Source organism: Nycticebus coucang, chromosome 12 (genome assembly GCF_027406575.1).
Source record: "Nycticebus coucang isolate mNycCou1 chromosome 12, mNycCou1.pri, whole genome shotgun sequence".
NCBI lineage: Eukaryota > Metazoa > Chordata > Mammalia > Primates > Lorisidae > Nycticebus > Nycticebus coucang.
Window position 1 is genome coordinate 14,365,489 of NC_069791.1, and position 23,049 is coordinate 14,388,537.

At 54.1% G+C, this 23,049-nt stretch overlaps 1 protein-coding gene across 1 annotated transcript in view; it reads left to right on the forward strand.

Moving 5' to 3' along the window:
• Positions 1–263: 263 nt before the first annotated feature.
• Positions 264–23,049, forward strand: part of FIGNL2 (fidgetin like 2) — a 28,271-nt gene continuing 5,485 nt past the window's right edge. The window contains exon 1 of the mRNA XM_053557063.1: positions 264–466. The gene's annotated coding sequence lies outside the window, so the exon portion shown is untranslated. The remainder of the gene's footprint in view (positions 467–23,049) is intronic.

Here is a 23,049-nt window from a genome sequence, read left to right on the forward strand (position 1 = left end):
GACCAGCCGGGAGAATTGCGAGAGGGGCTGGGCGAACCCAGGGGACGTGGGGGCGGGGCGGGGGCGAGGTGGGGGAGGGCGGGGAAGAAGCCAGGGGTGGAGATGGCCGAAGAAGGGGCGGGAGTTGGGGGAAGGGAGGGGTACCAGGGGCGGGGAGGAGCAGGGAAGGGGAGGGGAGCGAGGGCCTGCGAGGGAGGGCTCTGGGGGCGGGCAAGGGGAGGCGGGGGTGGGGGTCCTGCCTGCGGGGGGAGCCAGGGCCGCCCCTTGTCCGGCCACCCCCACTGCCCAGTCCCGCTCCCGGCCGCGGCGGCCGCAGCAGCCGCAGCAGCAGCGGCTCCAGGATGGTCAGCGCCGCTGCCCCCCAACCCCGGCCTGTTGCCCGCGGCCCGCGCCCCCGCCCCGGTCCCTGGGCCGGACGCCCTCCCAGGCCGCGCACACTCACCTAGGACCCGGCCGGGATGCCGAGGTACCGGGCCGCGGGCTGGGGCGGGGGCAGTCACGGGAGCGCGCGGGCGGGCTGGGGTCAGGGGGTGGTGACCGTTCGGTCGGGGTGTCCGGAGCTTTATCCACGGGCGCAGGGACATTCGAGGGCCGGAGAGGGCGGCGGCTGCAGGCACTGGGGTTCAACTAGGCGGGGGTCGGAGGGCAAGGCAGGCGAGAGACCCGAGCGGGTGCGTGCGAGCCCAGGGTCACTTCCCCGGGGGAAGGGGCGGCAGAGTAGGGACTCGTCCCTCGGCCGCCGACGCGCGCCTTCGTCTTCCTCTCTGGTGCGGAGGCTGCAGCAATAGCTAGCAGCTGGCTCTGAGGGGAATCTGCAGGATTGGGGGGTGGGGAGGCAGGATTTGCGGGTTCGGGTCCCAAAAGGATCCAGCCCGAGGGCCGGCCCGCAGGCCCCTCCCACTCCGTCAGGTCTTTGTCCGGCGGCCCCTGTGTGTGGGAGGGGGGTGGGGGCTGGGTTACTGGTCTGGAGATTCCCCAGCATCGTGACCGGGCAGTGACAGGAGACTGAGGCTACTCCGGGTCCCTGCGTCCCTAATGCCCACCCACTTCATTTCTTCTCTTCTGTACTGGGAGAGCAGAGACCCCATGTCAGAGTCAGGGTGTTGTTGGAAGCTGCACTTACCTTCACCCTTGCACTACAGACTACAAAGGAGCCCACCACCCCGACCCCCAGCTCCCTGGAGAGAGCCCATTAAACTTCTCCACTCCAAGGGCCCTCTCCGGGTCTACAGAAGGTTCCCATGCTAGGAACCCCCTCTTGGAGGGTCCTCCGCAGTGTTGCGCACACAGTAGGTGCTCAGCAAGTGCTAGTCCCCTTCCCTGGCCCCTCTGGGCCTCGTACCCCTCCCGGCAGATGGGGCCTGGGAAGGGGTCTGCGCGGGGGAGTACGAGAGCGGTCTGGAGCCTGCGCCCGGCGGCTGCCCGGAACGCTGGGGTGGGTGGACGGGTGGGTGGGCTGTTAAAGGGACGGTCACTAAATCAGGATTAGGCCGTAGGGCTGTCAGGCTGCCGACTTTGTCTCCATGGATACCTAATTTGGAGGAGAATAGAGGACGGAAGAATGTTTGTACTGTCCTCCGCACGGGCTGCTGTGGCCGACCCGGCTCCAAACCTACTCTGGGCTTGTGGCGTGAGAGGGAGGTTGGTTCTGGGTTCGCCGGGCCTGAAGCCTTACGTGTGGAGCTGCCAGGGCTTTGGAGAGCGTCTGAAGATGCCGTGGTCCAAAGTCCTTTACCCTGCAAAAGTACCAGACCTTCGCAGAACCCAGCCCGAACCCCCAGAGCATCCTGCTGCGAACGGCCCCTTCCCGAGCTCCCAGGGCGGCGGCAGACGCTCTCGTCTCCCGTGCCATAGCCCCCCGTGGACGGTCGCGCCGCGCAGTTCGGTGCTGCAGCGCCCAGCGACTCAGCGGCCCCGCGGGGGTCCCAGGCTGCCGCCGGCGCAGTGGGGCAGGGGGAGGAGCGGGACTTCCTGGGGTGGGCGAGGAAAGGGGCGGGGCTTGCTGGGGTGGCTGGGCTGCACCGGGTGACTGGCCTCCTAAATCCCCCTTTCCCACATTTCACACCATTTCATTTATTTCCACTTGATTCTGTTGGTGTCCGCAGCAGACAGGAGCGAACCTCACATGCCCTGGCTGTGATACCTTCTGGGCGAAGCCCTCTTACACCAAAGGGAATTCAGCTGTGTGGTGCGATGAAGTTGCTCTTGGTGATATCCCACGACCTTGTGGATATCCTCCCCTCTCCTCAGAAGAGGAGGGTGAGAGACACAGGAATGAGTTTAATTTCCGAGGCTCTGCCGGATTCTCTGGCGGTGGTGTGGCCCTGGGCTGGGCTGAGGATCACATAATTGGACCATTCCAGTATACAGCGTGGAGGAAGGCTTAGGGATAGGGACCCAGATTCCAAGATGGTATTCCAGAGCTCTTTCCTGCCTTTCTCCTGGTCATCCATGGCCACAGCTTTTTATGGATCAAGAGTCCCCTCCCCTCCCCTGCCTGGGCTGCAGCTTTATTGCTGAGATCTCAGACTCCCTCCACGCAATTTCACGCCTCTCTGCCTTTGCTCCTGCTGTTCCCTCAGCCAAATGCCTTCCCCATTGTCCCTGTCTTTCCACAACCTCCTCACTCTTCTAGGCCCGACTTGGATGCCACACTTCCTACTGCAGCCTCCCCAAGCCCCCACTCTTGTCACTTGCTCCTCTCTCCACGGCTGTCTTGTCCTGCACCTGTGCCGCCCTTCAGCCTTGGTGGCAGGGGCTACCCTAGGCTGTGCCTCCTGGAGGACAGAGGTAGAGCAGTTACTTCCCTGCCCCCAGCCCCCACTGGGCTTGGCACCTTGTGGGTGCCTCATAAGTTTCAATTGGTCGAATAAAAAGGGTTTTTTGTAAGGGCTTTTTGCCAGGCAGTCTGCAAAGCGTGGAATCTGGCCTCTTTGAGGCACATATTACATCTCTGTGCTCTTGAGTGGTGAAGACCTCTGGGTGGATCTCTCTCTCTCCTCTTCCTCCTTCTCTCTGATGACCCACTCCCTGTCCCTAAGTCTGGGTAGGACTTTGCCCCTTCTCTTCCCCTCAGACCAGCATTCTTTCCCTGCCATTATCATCCTGTTAAACAGAGGGGCCAGTCAGGATCCATATGGATCACATTAACAATTGCTTATTATCTGGGCTGAGACTCCCCCCACTCTCCAGCCCTGGTTCCTACTGCTGTGGTTGCTGGACCCTTAGGAGCCCCGCCTCCCCCTCTCCCTCCCCCCATCATCCGTCAGGGAAGGCAAGGGACAGGCTGGACTCCCTCACCCTCCCTGTGCCTTTTAGCAGAACTTTGCTTCTTCTTGACTTGGCAGTTAATGACTCCTTTAGCCGATTTAATGAAAACCAGCTTCCTTGTAGGAACATGGTTCCGGGAGGTTCCAGGGCTGCAGCAGGGAAAGGTGGACTTAAGACCCTGGTGCACCTGTGGTCTGCAACGCTGTCCCCTGCCATCCACAGGGCAGGGGCTGGGGTGAGGGGACCACATTCGGTTGATGGTGGGGTGTCCTGGCATCTTCTGTGATCATAGTCTTGGGCTGGGCCTATCCCCTTCTGGGACCTGGTGGGCTGGTGAAGAGATAGGGAGATGAAGAAAGACCCTCTAAAGCTCTGAGAATTGGGTCCCCAGTCTTTCTGTGCAAAGAAGCAAGAAATCTGCCAGAGCTCCCTGGAGCAGCAGCTGAATTGGCCTCCAAGGATGGGGAGTGGAGTTTCTGTTCACATTTATATAGCCCAAGAAAACTAGGAATGGAAGGGGCCTTTAAGATTACCCAGTCTTGGCTCAGTGCCTGTGGCCCAAGCAGCTAAGGCACCAGCCACATATACCTGAGCTGGCGGGTTCAAATCCAGCCCGGGCCCGCCAAACAACAATGACGGCTGCAAACAAAAAATAGCCTGGGCCTTGTGGCAGGTGCCTATAGTCCCAGCTACTTGGGAGGCAGAGGCAGGAGAATCGCTTGAGCTGGAGGTTGCTGTGAGCTGTGATGCCATGGCATTCTACCCAGGGCAACAGCTTGAGGCTCTGTCTCAAAAAAAAAAAAGATTACCCAGTCTTGGGGTTCGTAACTTTTCTTGATTTACAGAGGCCTTGGAGGAACTGGTGAAGTCATCCCCAGAAAAATTCATTTCTGTTAATTAACACCAGACTTTACATTCTGCTTTAGAGGGTTCTTGGACCCCTTCCAAAACCCCTGGGGACACTATATTAAGAATACTTTATCCCTAGCAGGGTGTTGTGGCGGGCGCCTGTAGTCCCAGCTACTTGGGAGGCTGAGGCAAGAGAATCGCTTAAGCCCAGGAGTTGGAGGTTGCTGTGAGCTGTGTGAGGCCACGGCACTCTACTGAGGGCCATAAAGTGAGACTCTGCCTCTACAAAAAAAAAAAAGAATACTTTATCCCAGTCCAACCCCCTTAATGTGCTGAGGGCAGAGTCAGGCCTGAAGCCCAGGTTCCCTGACCTGCCAGCTCAGTGCTTGTACCCTGGCGTTATTACTGCCAGAGAGACACCATGAGCCAAGGGACCAGGGGTAGGGGACTGAGGTGCCAGGCCAGCCTTCTAATGGGAAGGGTTAACACTGTCTGGGTCAGGATCTGGGCTGGTCTTTCATCTCTGACTGTATGGCCTGGGGAGAGACTGTCCAGGGACTTTATTGTTTTAGGGCCCAACTTGTTCCCAGGAATGAGAATAGTGAATGTAAGGGAGCAGAGCAGTTTCTTCAGATATCTTGGTGAATCATACTTAACACTTACACAGCACTTATTAAGCTCTCTATTTCATCTGTGAAGTGGAACTTCACAGATGAATGGTATCCACGTCATGAGCATTGTGAGGATTAAATGAGGCAGGAGCTGGGAACTGGGAGACCTGAGTCCTGGTCTTGAATGATTCTTTGGGTCTGTGAGGGCCTAGTCAGGAAAGCAGGTGAAAGTGCTTAGGGCTGTGATCACTGTCTCTGCTGAGGTTTCTGGGTTTGTCCAGCCAAGGGAAGGAGATTACAGTGGGAGGCACCAGGTGCTTTGCTGTCAGACTTTGGCATTCATCTTGGGGGCTGGAAGTGGAGTGGGAAGATCTCAGTGAGTGGGAGAGATGGGCAGTGGCCATGGACCTGCCTCTGTGGCGCTATGGCCCCAACCCTATTTAGTGATGACCAGTCATAGACCCCACTCTAGGGGCAAAGCCCTCAGCTGCTGTGACCCTGCCGCTAATCAGATGTAAACCTGGACAAGTGACTTCATCTTTTTGAGTCTCAAGTTTTCATTTGCAAAATGGGGATAGAGGCTTGGCATCCGTAGCACAGGCACCAGCCACATACACCAAGGCTGGCAGGTTCTAATCTGGCCCAGACCAGCTAAAATGGCAATGACAATTGCAACTAAAAAATAGCTGGGCATTGTGGTGGGAGCCTATAGTCTCAGCTACTTGGGAGGCTGAGGCAAGAGAATCACTTAAGCCCAAGAGTTGGAGGTTGCTGTGAGCTGTGATGCCACAGCACTCTACTGAAGGTGACATAGGGAAACTCTGTCTCAAAGAAAAAGAATGGGGATAGAAACTTCTTCACATTGGCTTCTTGGGCATTGTTTCCAAATATTCTGCCCCTTTGTCTCTGAAGCATGTGCCCAACTCCAGTGACCTGCTCAGTGACTCACTCAGGGCCCAGGGACACCAGATAACCACTTACCAACATAGGAGTAAGGAGAAAAAGAGGCATGCATGTCAAAGCGCTGGCCATGGCAGGGTGTCTTTGAAGCCCCTTCCAAAGTAGAGTCACAGCTAGGTGGAGGGTGTTGGAAGGTGGGAGGGAGGATGGTCAGAGTGGGATCTGGGAGGTGGCAGGATACCTCCCTCCATTTCCTCTCCCTGCCTGGGCAGATGACTCAGGCCAACTGGTCTCCAGCCCAGGGCTGTGATTAATCAGAGATGGATGGGAAGATGTGTCAAAGAGGCCGTATTTTACTCCTAACAAAGCTGTGTTGAGCACCTCTGCACTGTGCAATGTTCTAAGGTGCCTGTGCTGAGTGCCCAGCCAGGGTCAGCATTCCTGGACCCTCCAGACTCTGCGGACACTCTACTGGGCACCTGTGGACCAGGACCTGCGCTGGGGCTTTCACACCTGGGATCTCCCTTATCAGCTGTCTCCCCCACATGGCCAAGAAGATGTCTCAAGGATGTCCCCAACCCTGGCACTGCTTTGTCACAGGCTCCTAGAATGAATCCTGGCCTCCAGGCCCTGGATATTTTCTCCAGGTAGCTATTCATCCAACAACCATTCTTAGCCACGCCTGGTGGCTCAGATTGCTGTAATTACGCCTGTGATCCTGGTACTCTGGGAGGCCCAGGTAGGCAGATTGCTTGAGCTGAGGAGTTTGAGACCAGCCTGAACAAGATCAAGACCCTGACTCTACTAAAAATAGAAAAACTAGCTGGGCCTTGTGCCGGGTGCCTGTAGTCCCAGCTACTCAGGAGGCTGAGGCAAGAGGATCATTTGAACCCAGGAATTTGAGGTTGTTGTGAGCTATACTCTACCCAGGGTGACAGAGTGAGACTCTGTCTCAAAAAGAACAAAAAAACATTTTGTTTTCTCTGATGGAGTGTCACCTTCAGGGAGCTTACAAGATGTTGGGGACCAGTGAAGAGGCAAAGGGGCAGACTACACTTTCAGGACCATGGTCCCTGGAGTCTCTGAGTAGAAGGGAGCCACTGAGGGCATGTAAGCTGGGGAATGAGGGTGCGCAGGTGGGCTTGGAGAGGAGAGGCTGTAAGGCAGGACGAGGTTCCAGGCAGACGGAGGGCAGATCCTTGCATTGGTGAAATCCTGAGGAGATTGCATTTTCCTGGGGGAGGCTGGGTCAGTGGGAACTAGTAAAAAACTGGGACAAAGGCTACTGCTTGGGGAGTAGCCTCTGACTGCCCTGTTTGACCCTCAAGAGTCTGGAGGTGTTTGTTCTTTCCAGCTGGCGGGGAAAGAACACCAGTGGGATTTAGGTTATACCTGAAAAAGGACCCTGCCCCTCACCCCCAGGTCATGTGGCCCCCTCCCCGCTCAGCCTGTCTGTTGGCTTCTGCTGGGGAGGAGGGTCTTCCTGAGAATTCCCTGGACACCAGGAGAAATTGCTCCTTCCACCCACCTCCTCTGAGAGATAGCATTTCATCATGGGCCAGACCCTCATAGCTCTAGGAAGGGGCTTCTCTTCCTGGCTGATCATTCTTTTATCACCATCTTCCATATGGTAGCCCTCTTTAGGTATGAGTTTTGGAGTCTCGTTGAGACCTCATTGAGAAAGATGGGGCTTCTTAAATTGAATGGAAAAGGCAGCTGCAGGAATGGGTAGGGAGAGGTCAGTTCAGTTGGGACTTGCTGAGTTTGCGGTGTTGATTAGACATCCAAGTGGGGCTGACCCAGGAAGACCACTGAGAGAAGGGAGGGGCCTCCCACCCATCCCCGTGAGGACAGCCTCAGATGCTGAATGCCTCCACTATGGGCAAGGGGGGGCTCTGCACGGAATTCCAGAGATGGCCTGAGTACTCGCAAACAGAATCAAGTCTTATTAAGCCAAAAATGTTTCATGGAGGATTTGCTTCTTTCAAGGAGGGTGGGGAGCACGGGGGAGGAGAGGAGGGACTGTACCGTCTGCCACGTGACAGTCGTTCAGACATCTGAAGCCTTTCTCCTCTCCACTCCTGTTGACATGGTCTCTAGGCTCACTTCCCTGTCCCTCAGAGTGTGGCCCCGGGAGTTCAGGGTCCTAACCTTGAGGCCAATGCCTTGTGGGCCTAGGCAAGAACTTACTTGGTCCAATGAGAGCAGCTCCAGGGCTTGTGGCTAAGTACCTGAGGCTGTTCAAGGGAGGAGGCCTAAGGGGGGAGGGGAGGTTGAATCAACTGATATCTCTGCTTTCTTAGCTGTCAAATGGGAACAACAATGTCTGTGGAGGGAAGAAAAGCATCTGGAGCCAGACTGCCCAGGCAGGTGGCGTTCTGTCCTAGCTTGGTGACTTAGACAAGTTAGCTGTGCTTCAGTTTCCTCATCTGCAATGTGGGAATAACGTCCTGACTTCCTAAGGTTCCTGTGAGGATGCAATCAACAATGTCCCAAACCTGCTGGGAGCAGGGCTTGGCACTCTGTTGAGACTCCCACACAGGGCAGGTGACAGAGCAGCGCTGCCTGAGTTTAGTTTCTTCCTAGCACCCTCCCCCACCCCGGTTTCTCTCTCTGTTCCTGTGTACCTGCAGGTGTGGGGGCCACCCCCTAGAGGACAGTCCTGCCCACTCACACCCAGGTGGACTGGCCAGGTTGCATAGCTGGAGTTACTCAGCTCAGCACCCCCAGGGCTGGGAAGAGGGTAGGAGGGGGCTGAGGCGGCAGCTAGGGACAGCTGGTGGGCTGCCTGGGCCTGTTTCCTCACCTTTAGTCAGGCTGGTCCTTGGCGGCATGTCTCTCACTCATTCCCATGCGCAGAGAGGGGCCGTATTTGGGGCCAGAGGACATTGGAACACCCAGACTTTAAAGCTTAAGCCTTTTAGCCAGGTGTGGTGGCTAATGCCTATAATCTTGGCACTTTCGGAGGCTGAGGCAGGAGGACTGCTTGAGGCCAGGAGTTCAAGACCAGCTTGGGCAATATAGTGAGAACCCATCTCTACAAAAAATTAAACAATTAACTGGGCATGATGGCATGTTTCTTTAGTCCCAGCTATCAGGAAGCTGAAGCAGGAGGATCTCTTGAGCCCAGGAGCCAGGTTGCAGTGAGCTATGATGAAGCCACTGCACCCCGCCTCAAGAAAAAACAACAAAAGAGCTTAAGCCTTCTGGGGGCTATATACCACCCAAACTGACTCAAGTCAACCTGGGATCCTGACCCTGGCTAGAGGCAGGGGTGACATGGGGCCCTGGATGAGATTGGAGGCTCGTGGGCTGAGGCCTGTGGTCCATGACTCCTGAGGTGTATGCCAATGTTATTAGTCCCCTTTGTAGTCTCATATACTTTTATTTTGTGCATTGAAAGGGGCTTATGGCTTAGACCCTCATCCTGCACCTCAAGCCCGTGCAGGGCCAGGTCCCAAAGAAAGAGAAGACCCAGTGGAGATCCACGTGGAGACAGGCACTGGAAGGGTCTTGCCCAGCACCAGGTTAACACTGGTGCCCCAGTGGACAGCCCACAGCCTGTAGCCTCCTTCACAAGTGTCTGCACCTTGCAGCCTCCCAAGACTCATTTCTTGTCTCCACTGGGCCTCAGTGAGGGAACTGACTCTGCATCAACAAGGGACAGATCCCTGTACCTCAATGAGAAAGCAAACAATCTTTTAAAAAAGTAATTGCCAAAAAAGGTAATTACTATCATTAAAAAGTCCAGATCAGACCTGTTCCAGGGGCCCTGCTCTTTCTACCAGCATGGCATTGGGGCAGGTCTTCTGAGGGAGCAGACTTTGGGAGGGAAAAGGACAGAAACTACTGTGCAAAGACTCTGATCAGGGCAGGGGATGGGAGTCCAGTTTAACAAGCGATGCCACCTCTAAATGAAGCACTGGAATCACAGGACAGAGGTGCCCCAAGAAGGAGCCAGCAACAGCCTCAGAGTCAGTGTGACATAATAGCCTTGGATGCCCAAGCTGCAGAACTGGGGAGGAGACATCTGGCAGAGGGCCCAGATGGAGCAAAGCCCTGGCAGTGTGAGCATGTGTGGCCTGGAGAATGGGCTGGAGGAGCTACACTGGGTTTGAGGCAGGGGCTGAGGCTGGAAGGAAAGACAGACTGATCCCCCACTTGTGCTGGGCTAGGTGGTTTACCATCTACTTTTGTTGGTGGAAGGTCGACTCTGTTTTAGACAGAAGGACACCACTAGCAGCCATGCGGAAGGAGGATCAGGAAGGCAGAGGGCAGAAGCAGTGAGTTCAGATGTGGGGCCCTCGTGGTCGAGGACATGGGAGCTGTAGGTCATTTCCAAGAATGTTAATGGGACTCACTAGCTGGTGGGATGAGTGGAGGCCGTAGATGTGGCGACATGGAAGCTCCAAGGTTTCCAGCCAGAGTGAAAAGATGGGTTGCAGAGGGAAGGCACAGTTGTCTTTCCTGGGTATGTTGGGCCTGAAGTCTCTGTGGATCCAACAGGAGATCCTACAGATTCTTACCTAGATTCCTAAATTTCCTCTTAAAATTACCAAGGACAGTGAAAAATGTGGCTCAGGAAGAAGCTGGTTCTGGGCATCATGGGCTCTCAAGAGGGACCTGAGCAGGGGCAGGAGACCCTGCCTGGGCAGTTTCAAGTGGCAGAGGGTAGGTGGAGGGTTATGGCAGGGCCCTGGGGCTCCTCTTTCTATTGGCAAAGGAGGAGCTGGTGACAGATGTCCCAGGACACAGGTCAGAGGGGCCAGGGGTCAGGCTAGAACATCCTGGGAAGCAGGGATGGCCAGCCCGGGAAGCTCACTCGTATAGGGCGCTGCTCTCAGGGCCAGCAGGCAGCTCAGGAGTTGTGCTTTTCTCCTTGGAGTCATCCTTCTGGCCCCAGGGCACCCTCCCCTCACTCTTTCTCAGGCTGAAGCACCTGGTCACCCTGGGCCCCTGGCCCCCTCCCGCTAGTCTTGAAAGTACCACCTCTCCTTCATTGCCTTCAAGCTGGCCTGTGCGGGGGGATAGGGGGGTCTCCCCATTTCACACTAGAGGGAAGAAAGATTGGGACACTTGCCCCGCATCTCAGGCTGACTCTGAAGCTAGTGCTCACTCCCTGCAACACCTGAGCCATGGGTGGGAGAGAGGGCTTGCTACAGTGGCCCAGGGCCAGTCATTCAGCTGCCCTTGAGACACCTGCCCTGCTCAAGTTGGTAATGGGTTGTATCAACCCATTCAGGCTGTCCTGGGGGAGGGGGGCACCGCAGCTGCCAGTTAAGTAGAAAGGGAAGAGGAAGGGCAGGAGTGTGGTCCACTGCAGACTCGTTGTAGGGGACTGCAGGAGACAACTGAGATCAGGCCCTCAGTCCCGTACACAGTGGCCACAGTGGCCCCTGGAGACAGCCCCTTGCCCTCTGGAGCCCTCTGGGAAGCACAGCAGTAAGGTTACCCTCACTTCCTTTACTGCCTTTTCCCCAGGGTGCCAGATTTGACCTAATTCATCACAGGCCAAGTGAAAGGAGAGGGGGCTGTGGGGACCCTGTGCTGCCCAGCGACTCCCAGCCCTGCTGTACCTCTGCAGGTGCTCACAGGTGGGTTGTCTCAGCAGGCTCCGGGGTGGGAGCACCAGCAAAGCACCCACAGGGGAGGCCAAGTGGCTGATAGCCTGGAGCCTGCAGAGAAATGCTCATTAGCCAGAATGGTTTTCTCTTTTTGAATTTTCAGTCAGCCTAACTAAGTGAAGTAAACAACATTTAGGCAAGATGTAGACATACTATGTTTTCTTTGGGGGAAGGGACAAGAGCATTTGGTCCCTACAGAGGGATGGGTTTGGGACGGTCTGGGGCCATCCTGGTTGCTGGCTATTGCCTAGTCTGGGGGTGAGATGGGATGGTGGGAGGACAGGGCCCAGAGCACCCCCTGCCATAGCAGGAGGAGGGCCAAGTGAAAACGAGGGGCTGCTGGGAAGAAGGGGGTGGGGAGGAGAACTGGGCTTCAGAGCTGGAAAAGTGATTAGCAGCTCTGATGAGGCTCAAGTCAGGCCTGGCAGCCCTGGGGCAGCACAAGAGGAAAAAAGAGCTGATATTCATAGAGGGTGACAAAGAGCATTCCTCCAAGGCAGCCAGATCTCAGGGGTACAGCAGCCCCATTCCCAGGGTTGGATGTCCCTCACAGGGACTGGGGACTGGTCCTTGGGACTTTCTGTAGAGCAGGGGTGGCCCTGGAGCCACCCCCGGGAGCTGGGGGTAGTAGATGGGCTGTTTGATCAGTGAGTGTGTAAATTGGGATTTTATGGATGGCTTATTTTCTGTTGGAGTTGGGGCCCCCAAATTCCTCTGTGCCCCAGAATGTTTAATCTAGTCCTGAGCCTTCCCTGGAAGGCCAAGGGGAGCAGAGCTCCCCACAGGCCCCCACCCTCCTGCCGTGTCTCCTCCCAAGGCCTCAGGCTTTGTCAGTTGCAGGTTGAGCAGTTCAAATGTGCTAATACACTCCCTGGGGGCCACCGGTCAGTGGGACTTACTCTCCAGTGCTGTGATTGGCCAGAGAGACTACGGGAGGGGACCATGGCAGCAGCTGGGAGTGTGTGTGCTGTGCACGCATGCATGTGTGTCTATTTGAGGGGAGGGGGTTGGAGGCTGTCCACCCGGCTCAGACCACTGGGCAGAGACAAAGGATCTTCATCTAGCCTAGAAGGAGGATTAAGCCCACAACGAACCTTGTCTCTACCTGGTCTGGCTGGTTAGGGAGCCCACCTGTTCATCTTTGTATCCTCCTGTTACATCTTGACATGGTGGGGACTCATTCAATGTGTGTTGAATGGGTGGGTGGATGAGTGACCGTGAGAGTGATTGTATTTTTCAGTGGGTTTGTGTCTGCTGGAATAATCCAGCACGTACACAGATACCTAAGTATCTCATTCCTGTTGCAGAGGTTTGCTTTAGCCCAGGCCTGACTAGACATCATGGCCGGACGTGAGAAACTGGCCAGGCCTCCAGGGACTCTGTGACCCCTGGACTCTGTTACCACTTTAGAGTGCTTTCACTATGGTCACGCTTCTCCCTTTCTGCTGTCCCCCCATCTGTCCTTGGGATTTGTTGAGGATGAGGATGGTAGGCAGGGTGGGGGAGGGGAGTTGAGCAGCTGATTGGGGAGGGAAGCATAGCCTGAGGGCCAGATGACAAGCTGCCCTGTTCTACCTTCCTTCCCTCCTTTTCAGCCTGTCCCTCCTGTCCTGAGGCAGGCCAGCCAGGCAGGCTGGTGGCAAGGGGGTTTGGTCCAGCTATCCCGTTGCCCTTTCCTGATTCTTGGGGAAGCTGGAGTCCTGTGTGCCTGCGAAACTCCATGGGAACCCTAACTTGGAAGTCTGAGTCCTAAGGAGTCCCTAAGGAGTGAGGCTCAGAGTTGAGCCCCGGTTGAGTCTAGAGCAGAACTGTTCAACAGAACTTTCTGTGATGATGCAAGGGCACGTGTCTGCGATGTCCAGTGTGGTAGCCAGCACCACACGTGGCTGTTGAGCACTTAGAATGTGACTAATTGAGGAAGTCTATTTTTATTTTTTTTTGTAGAGACAGAGTCTCACTTTATGGCCTTCGGTAGAGTGCCGTGGCCTCACACAGCTCACAGCAACCTCCAACTCCTGGGCTCAAGCGATTCTCTTGCCTCAGCCTCCCGAGTAGCTGGGACTACAGGCGCCCGCCACAACGCCCGGCTATTTGTTTTTTGGTTGCAGTTTGGCTGGGGCCGGGTTTGAACCCGCCACCCTCGGTATATGGGGCTGGCACCTTACCGACTGAGCCACAGGCGCCGCCTGAGGAAGTCTATTTTTAATTTTATTACATTTTGATGAATTTAAACAGTTACATGTGACTAGCGGCTGCCATTCAGACAGCACAGGATTAGAGGCTGTGTTCAGGGCTTTAAGCCAAGCCCTTGGGTGCAAAGACCAGTTCTGCTCTTTCCTGGCTGGGCAGCCTTGGGCAGGATGCTTCCTACTTAACACTGTCCTCCTTCTCCAGCCTGTGGGGCTGCCCCGAAGGGAAATGCTGTGAGAGTCATCTGCAGTTAGAGCACCTCAGCTACCCTGGGTGGCTGAGCAGCCCTTAAGAGGTCCTAGGCCACAGGAAAGATAAACACCCAGGGACAGCCTAATAGCCCATAGTGGAAATGACGTGGCTGTAAGAAGCTCTGGACTTTGAGCATCTTAGGAACTTCTTTGGGGATGTCAGTCAGAGAAAACTTTCTGGAAGAAGGGGTGTGGGGCAGGGTTGGGCTGGAGCTGAGCCAGGTGTGGGTGGGAGGGCTGTGCCTGAGAGCCTGCCTGGCCCTGGAATCCTCCTCATTTTGAGCCTATTTTCGGCACTCAGCGACCTTGGCCAAGGTTGGGGTAGGGAGGGGTTGACAGAGTGGGCTGAAAGCACCACCTCCCCCTTACTAGATGTATCAACTTGGAAGAATCATTTCCCCTCTCTGAGCCTCCATTTCCTCTTCTGTAAAATGGGTAGACTAATGCCTACCAGGCAAGGATTGTGTGAGGATAAAGCCAAATGATAACTATGAAAGTTCTTTGCAGACACTAGAAGGCTGGTGAAAGGGAAGGTTTATTCCTCAAGGGTTCTGGGCCACTGGCCTGGCCTTTTGAGACAACAACAGATGGTCACAGTTTGGCTGTGGCCCTGACCGCGGACAAGGCAGGGATTTCTGTGCTGTCCCTTCCCCCACTCCTGTCAGTGTGCACACACAAGCACGCACACACTGAACCCAGAAGGGGGCCTCTTGGCCAGCTTGGCTCAGGCTGACCTCCTGCTGTTTGGCATTTGACATATGAGGAGCCCAGGGCCAGAGCACCCCCCCCCCACCCGCCGCAATCACACCCCCATCCCAGAGAGGAGCCAGACTGGCGGGAAGGCCTCACAGCCTCCAGGAAGCAGGATCCCAAGGGCCCTGATCTCTTCACCATGTGTCCAGCGGCCTTTGATGGGAATTCCATCGCCTCTTTTTGTCCCTCCCACAGAGGCCTTATGAGGGCGGGGCACAGAAGGAGGGAGATTCTTTTAAAAAGGAGGCCATGTGGGTCTCTGGGGGGCTGAGATGGGTGTCTTTCAGGGCTGGGCAGTTTCCTCTGGTGTTTGCAGACACAAGCTCCCCTTCTGGGCACCAGTCCTCTAGCCATTCCTGAGGTAAATCCCTGGCTTTACCTCTTGCCACCCTCACCATCAAATGTGGGCTCAAATTTAGTCACTCTAATTTTTGCTTTATTTGGACACACAGGCCATTTCAAGTCTTTTTGCTCAACCCTCCTTCCTATAGTCTATTAGGAACTTAACTGTGTCTCAGGCACTGTCCTAGGTGCTCGGGATATAACAGTGAACCAAACTGAGTCTCTGCTCTCATGGAACTTTCTAGTAGCTACACAGAGGATAAGGCAACAAATAGTTCAGGTTAGGATGAGTGTTATGGAGAACATCAGCTTGAAGGGACAGTGTCTGAGGAGGCAAAAGTTGAGCAGAGCCCTGAAGAATGGCAGGCTGGGGGCTGTGAGCAAGCGTGTTCCAGGCATGGAGCACAGCAAGGGCTGTGAGTGGGAGGAGCCTGTGCCAGAGGAGCTGTGAGGAGGCCAGTGGGGGTGGGGCAGGGGCTGGCAGCAGCTGGGGCAGAGAGGTAATGGGAAGCAGATCATTAGCATAGGGTAGGCCAACGGAAGGACTTTGGCTCTTATTCTGAGTGAGGTGGGAGCCACCAGAAGCTTTTGGGTGGAAGAATGCCAGGATTGAACATGTTTTCAGGGCCAGGCACAGTAGTTCATGCCTGTAATCCTCATACTTTGGGAGGCTAATACAGGAGGATTGCTTGAGCTGAGAGGTTCAAGACCAGCCTGAGCAACATAGTGAGATCCTGTTTCTACTAAAAATAGAAAAACTGAAAATTGTGGTGGGCGCCTATTGGGCTGAGACAGGAGGATCACTTGAGCCCAGGAATTTGAGGTTGCTATAAGCTAGGCTGACGCCATGGCACTCCAGCCTGGGCAACAGAGTGAGACACAGTGTGAGGAAAAAATAAAGAACATGTTTCAGGGGTCACCCTGGCTACTGTGTTGAGAATAGAGGGTGGGGGACAACGTAGAAATGGTGGCTGAGATGGGAAACCGCTGCCATACTAAAGTGAGAGAGGCAGCTGCCTGTGGGTAGATTCTGAAGCCAGGGCTGATCTGTCTGCTGGCCTGAAGTGTGAAGGAGGGAAGTTAAGGATGAGCTCATGGTTTCTGGCTGGAGCAGAACAGATGAAGCTGCCATTTCCTGCAGTGGGGAAGACCAGTGAAGGGTAGGTTGGGGGAGGGGAAGCCAGAAGTTTGTTTTTGGATAAATTATGCCAATTAAATATTTGAGCAGAGGTATCAGGAAGAAGGTTGAGTATGCCAGTGTGGAGAGCAGGGGAGAAATCTAGGCTGGAGAACCACATTCTGGAAACATCAGTACACAGGTGCCAAAGCCTGGAAACTGGATGAGAGGGAAGAGCCGGCTGCAGGACTGAGCCCAGCCAGCAGGGTTTTGAGGGGAGAATGACAGATAGGCTGAGGAGGACAGGGAGGGTGGGGGCCAGGAGAGCAGGTTCTTGGTGCCCTCAGAAGGGGAACCCTGGGCTGAGTCAAATGCTGCCGAGTTGGTAGGACGGGAGTTGACAGCTACCAACTGGCTGTCAGATTCAATAATGTGCTTACAGGCACAAGTGGGTGGAGTGTTGGACCTGAATGCCCAGTTGGAAGGGGTTCTAGAGGAATGGAAGATAGAAATCAGGAATAGTGGGCGGCGCCTGTGGCTCAGTACGTAGGGTGCCGGCTCCATATACCAAGGGTGGTGGGTTCAAAACTGGCCCCAGCCAAACTGCAACAAAAAATAGCCGGGCATTGTGGTGGGCGCCTGTAGTCCCAGCTACTCAGGATGCTGAGGCAAGAGAACCACCTAAGCCCAGGAGTTGGAGGTTGCTGTGAGCTGTGACGCCATGGCACTCTACCCAGGATGATAAAGTGAGACTCTGTCTCTTAAAAAAAAAAAATCAGGAATAGTAACTTTTATTTATTTATTTTTGAGACAGAGTCTCACTTTGTCACCCTCAGTAGAGTGCTGTGGTATCATAGCTCACAGCAACCTCAAACTCTTGGTCTCAAGCAATTCTCTTGCCTCAGCCTCCTAAGTAGCTGGGACTTTTTTGTTTTTTTTTTTTTTTTTTGGAGTTTTTGGCCCAGGCTGGGTTTGAACCCACCACCTCCGGTAAATGGGGCCGGTGAGTGCCCTACTCCTTGAGCCCCAGGTGCTGCCCTGCCCAGCTATGTTTTTAGAGATGATCTCAGTCTAGATCAAGCTGGTTTTGAACCTGTGAGCTCAGGCAATCCACCTGCCTCCTTCTCCCAGAGGGCTAGGATTAACAGGTGTGAGCCTGTTAGTAACTTAAACTGTTTTTTTAACCCCCAAGGTGGGACTTTCTTCAGCTTCCTCGAGAAGGCAGCTGCGAACCCTGCATTTCCATGGCTGCAGCTCACTTTCTGCAGTGCAATGTCTTGTCAGCCTCCCAGCTGGGGAGGGGTTGGCCAAGGGAGGCACATCACATGGGTGGAGCTGCCAGAGCAAAGGCTTGTCTCCAGTTCTGAATGGGCAGAGTAGATTTTTCTAGTTATTTCACCAGGGTCTCCTTTAGGGCTTCATGGAGAGGAAAGCTGGCTTGCATTATGTTGTCGGGGAGGTTCCCCTCCACACCTGCAAAGGATCAGGGAGGCCGTGATGGTCACAGTGAGTTTCACTCCAACGATGGCCACTCCTGTCCTCACCGTTCCCACACCTCTGGCTCTTGCCATGCAGCCCCCATCCTCACTTCACTGCCCTTCCCTCACCCCTTCTCCAGCACTGTGCTCATCACGGTATCTCTAGCCCAGGGGTGAGTTGGGGACAGTGGAGCTAGCCCAGGGGTGAGTTGGGGACAGCTGAGTTCAGATCTCACGCTCCCCTCAGGGGTCTGCTTCTCAACTTACATCCTTGCCTTACAGAAAACCCTGGCTCCGAGGGCAAAGATCCCCCTTCTGGTCCCAGCTGAGCCTCCAGAGACCTGTGGCCTTGGGCCAGCGGTCCCTTGTCTGACACTTGGTTTTATCAGCTGCTGGGTGCCAGCACTCCCGGCTCAGCTCTGCGCCTTCCTTCCCTTTCCATCTTCTGAGATCCATTTCAGCTGCTGCCCAGTTCCCTAGCCAAAAAGTGTCTCAGCTATTATTGGAACCTCCGGAATTCTTTCTTTTCCTTTTTAACTATGTATATGATTTTTATTTTTAAAAAAATCTATCAACTCTATTTATTCCTGATTCCTCATTCACATGGAAAATCAACATTTGTCTGTTTAAGATTAATACAATGAATTTTTTGTTAAAAAATTAACAAAGATTGTGTATATTTATGGTATGCAACAAGATGTTTTGAAATGTAATATCAATACATTGTGGAGTGGCTAAATTGAGCTAATTAACAAATACATTACTTTACCTATTTATTTGTGGTGAGAACACTTAAAATCAACTCACAGCAATTTCTGAGTATTCATTACTTTTCTATTTAACTATAGTCACTATGTTTACAACCTATCTCTAGAACTCATTTCTCCAGTTTGACTGAAATTTTGTGTCCTTTGACTAACCTTCCCCAGCCCTCTCTTTCTTTTCTTCTTTCTTCTTCTTCTTTTTTTTTTTGAGAGAGAGCGAGCTTCAAGCTGTCGCCCTGGGTAGAGTGCCATGGCATCACAGCTCACAGCAACCTCCAACATCTGGGCTCTAGGGATTCTCCTGCCTCAGCCTCCCAAGTAGCTGGGACTACAGGCGCCCGCCACAACACCGGCTATTTTTTGGTTGCAGCCGTCATTGTTGTTTGGCGGGCCCGGGCTGGATTCGAACCGGCCAGCTCAGGTGTATGTGGCTGGCGCCTTAGCCGCTTGAGCCACAGGCGCTGAGCCATCTTCTTTCTTCTTTTTCCCTCTCTCCCCTTCCCTTCCTCTTGCCTTTCTTATGAATGCTTTAGCCATTTTCCCTGTTGGCCGATCGAGGGTGACACCTGAGCCAATCTTGCGTCTCTGACAGGAAGCCAGCACTGCGCACACTGAGGGTATCCTGCCATGCAGGGATCTGCCAGTGGCTGCAAGGCTGGGAGGCTGACAAGACATTGCACCTGCAGAAAGTGGGCTGCAGCCATGGAAATGCAGGGTTCGCAGCTGCCATTCTGGCAGCCTCTGGCTTATTCTGAAACCTGCATACAGCCCTACCCTTCTAGGCCCAGTGCTGGGCCCCACTGCCCACCCCCTCTGCAAGGTTCTAGGGGGTCCATCTGGCCTAGGACTGGGGGAAGAGGTTCCTGTGAGGTTGGTGCAGGGGCTGTAGCAGGTGACCAGTCCTCCAGAGTTCTCTTGTCACTCTTCCCTCCCTTTTCCTCTTGCAGTAACTGGGGGTTGGCATGAGGGGGCAGGGCGCAGGGGAGGGGGGCACAGTTCTGTTCAGGCTCTGCCAGGCAGCCAGAGACCCCCTGGGGCACCAGTTGTAAGCAGTAGACAAAAAGCCTGGGACAGAAGGCCTGTGGGAGCCTTGGTGAATAGATTAATGAGATTTCCATACGGAGGCCGACAATGGGATTCTCCACTCCAGCCCCTTTGTCCCAGGCTGAGATAATGGAGCCCAGAGGAGGCTTGCCCAGAAGGGCGGCATCTCCACACAGGCATGAAGCCGCCACACAGCTGCCCCTTCTTCCCTTCCCTGCCCCCAAGCCCTGCTTGGTCCGGTCCCCTCCCTCTTCACCCGTAACAGAGTCCAGAATCAGAATTTCTGTAAAATCCGGTAGGCTTATTCTGAAACCTGCGTACAGCCCTACCCTGCTAGGCCCAGTGCTGGGCCCCACTGCCCACCCCCTCTGCAAGGTTCTAGGGGGTCCATCTGGCCTAGGACTAGGTCCCTTCTTAGGGACCTCCTTAGGAGTTGGAGGGAGGGGTGTTGACACTGCAAAGTTGGAGAGCCCTTCCAACCTCACCCTGTATAAAACTTAGTGTTTCTAAATGAGAAAGAACCTTTGTAAATGAACATCTCAATTGACAAATGAAGACAGTGAAGCTCAGGGAGGTTAGATGTCTTGCCCACCGTCACACAGTTACAGAAGGCTCAGTGTGTCTGTTGCCCCAGGAGGTAGGAAGTGAGGGGAACACATGGAAAGCCTGTATCAGGCTGGTGTGTGGGGAGGGATGCCGGCGGCAGGACACAGGTGAAATTGGTGCCTGAGTGTGGCCAGTTAGGAAGGCTGAATCACATCTTGTCAATCCTGGGAACGTCCTAAAAATGAGGGGAGAGTTTTAGGAATTATTTTGCTCTTCCTTCCAGTAATTCTTTCTGTAACTATTGATTACCTATGAGTTTGAAAGGCTATTTTCTGTGGGTAGAATCAAGTGGGGTTCTAGCTTCCTGTGTACGACGGCTCTTCACTGTCAAGGGTTGGCAGAGTAAGCTGCTTCAGGAGAGACTTTCTTCCCCAAACTGGGTAGTTTCAGAAAGTGTATTTTCTCTAGAGTCCTAGCTACCACCATGGTAGGCTACAAGACTCAACTAAGGACGAGATGCCCAGTCTAGGGGCATGTATGGTTTTTCAGGGAAAGGGACAGTTCTGCTTGGGCTGTTTTTACCAGGAGAAAAAATAGATTCTGGTGCTTGGTTTGAAGGGTAAATACACAGCAGCTGGGCCAGAGCCACACACATTCAGGGGCAAATACAGAAACTGTTTTCATAGGCCCAGGAAGTGGGTGTTTGAGTGCTGGAGCACTGGCAATGGCCACAGGCTGCTCTGGCTGCAGGAACCTGAGAGGCAATGTGGCTGGGCTTGTGGTTAAGGCCTGGGCTTTGCACTCCCACTGTGTGGACCTTGAACCCTGTCCCTCTATATAGCAGCTCTGTGAGCCTGCAGATGTACGAGTACTGGTTGAACCTCAGCCTCCTCATCTGCAGAATGAGGATGATACCCTCAGTACTGATCTGAGGGCTATTGGGAAGGCCACTCAAGATCTATAAAACACAGAACAGGGGCTGGTTCTGCTCCCACTGCCTGGGGGTTGGCAACTGGTCTGTCATATCCGAGCTGGAAGGAACTTCCTTTACCAGAACATTTGCCACGTTCCACTAACCCCCAAAAGGAAGTGATTTGTTCCGGGTTACTCAGTGAAGTTGGGGCCCTGCTTGGGTTCTTAATTTATACTCATTGTGCCCACACTGTGTACCTTACATAATGTTTTTAAATCCTCACAGCCACTCCACATGGTATATGCTATATCCTTTAATAGATGGAGAAAATGGGGTTCAGCAACGTCAGGCAACCTGCCCAGGGTCACACAGCATACATCTTGGGCCCATATTCAAACTAGGTCTGATTCAAAGCCTATCCCTCCCCCCAACTCCTCAGGGCCTTGCCTCATCTCCAGTCTAGCTGATACAGGGGACTGGAGTATGTGGTCTGTGAACCTGGAAGGGAGGCAGGGGATCCCTCTCGTGAGAGGTGCCTGTGGGAGGAAAAGTGGCAGCAGGGGGGGTACTGCCCCCTGCAATTGGTGTTTCTATGTTCTCAAGGCTATACCTGGCCTTGCAGAAAGCCAGTAGACTTGGGTCTGTCAAGAAGTACCTTACCGGCTTGGTGCCCGTGGCTCAAGCAGCTAAGGCACCAGCCACATGCACTTGAGCTGGCGGGTTCGAATCCAGCCCGGGCCCGCCAAACAATGATGGCTGCAACCAAAACACAGCCGGGCGATGTGGCAGGTGCCTGTAGTCCCAGCTGCTTGGGAGGCAGAGGCAGGAGACTTGCTTGAGCCCAGGAGTTCGAGGTTGCTGTGAGCTGTGATGCCACAACACTCTACGCAAGGGGGAGGGGGGGACAGCTTCAGGCTCTGTCTCGAAAAAAAAAACAAAACAAGTACCTTACTGAGACTGCACTCCAAGTGTGAGTGTGTGTGTGTGTTGACACATACACATCTCTGCTGGTGCACGCTCTGCTTGTGAGAGCAGCACTGTCAGCCTATGTGCAGGTAAGGCAGCTTCACCTCCATCTCCCTCCAACTTCTGCCCTCCTCCTGCCCTTGGGCTGAGCTTGGTCCTTGGGCAGCTGAGTTCTGACCAGACCTTTGTTCTTTCCCTTGAAAGAAGTTACAGGGAAATGTAGTGCTATGGGTCTAAATTTAGCAGAGGTTTCTGACCTGGTCCCTACTTCCCAGTTAGACCACTTAAAAGACCTGTAGCAGGTGTTATTATCACTTCATATAGACAATGATACCTTAAAGAAGAATGGGGGTGGTGCCTGTGGCTCAAAGGAATAGGGCGCTGGCCCCATATGCCAGAGGTGGTGGGTTCAAACCGAGCCCCGGCCAAAAACTGCAAAAAAAAAAAAAAAAAGGAAGAATGAAAGAGGAGAAAAGAGAAAGACTGGTAGCTAGTAGGGACCCAGGGTCAAGGGAGGTCATTCTGAAGATGGGAAAGAATTAAGTGAGGCTGGGCACGGTGGCTGATGGTTGTAATCCTAGCACTCTGGGAGGCTGAGGTGGGAGGATCACTTGAGGTCAGGAGTTACAGATCAGCCTGAGTAAGAGTGAGACCTTATCTTTACTAAAAATAGAAAAATTAGCCACACATTATGGTGGGTACCTGTAGTCTCAGCTACTTGTGAGGCTGAGGCAGGAGGATCATTTGAGCCCAGGAGTTTGAGGTTCCTGTAAGCTAGACTGATGCCATGGCCCTCTAGCCCAGGCAACAAGGAGGGAGCCAGTACGCAGTAGGGAGGAGGGATAGTTAATTGATGGTGCAAGGTCCCAGTCTCAGCCAGTATGGGCTCCAGGGCTGGGATGTGATGGCCCCTCAGGCCTTCTGGCTGCAAGATGGGTACAGGTGTAGAGAAAGGTGAAGGCAGAGGGCCAGAGGTAAAGGATATTTGCCCAATGGCTTCATTTTTCCCCCTTGGCTAAAATGGAAGAAATTTATCTGGAATGGAAGGGCCAGTGTCTGAGTGCAGAGATCAAGGGGTCTGGATGAAGTGTCATGGACAAGGTCCCCATGGGAAGGTCTAGAAAGAAGGGGTGAGCCCTGGAGAAGGCATATAGTGAGCATGAAGCTGGGAGGGCAGGGGTAGAGGACTGGAGGTGGCTTCCTAGGGACCACTCTCAGGGATGACCAGGGCCAGAGTATTTGGATTTGAGTGAAGATTGCTGGAGGCCAGGATAGGAGCTCCTGAGAAGGAGCCTGGCCCAAGAGTCTTTGGGGATCAAAGGAATGAGGGGCCTCACTGACATCATGAGGAGGAGAAGAGCAGCTGGCAGGAGGTGAAGGAAATGAGTGTGGTTAAGTCCAGATCCAAAGCCTGTAGTGTGTCTGTGTCCT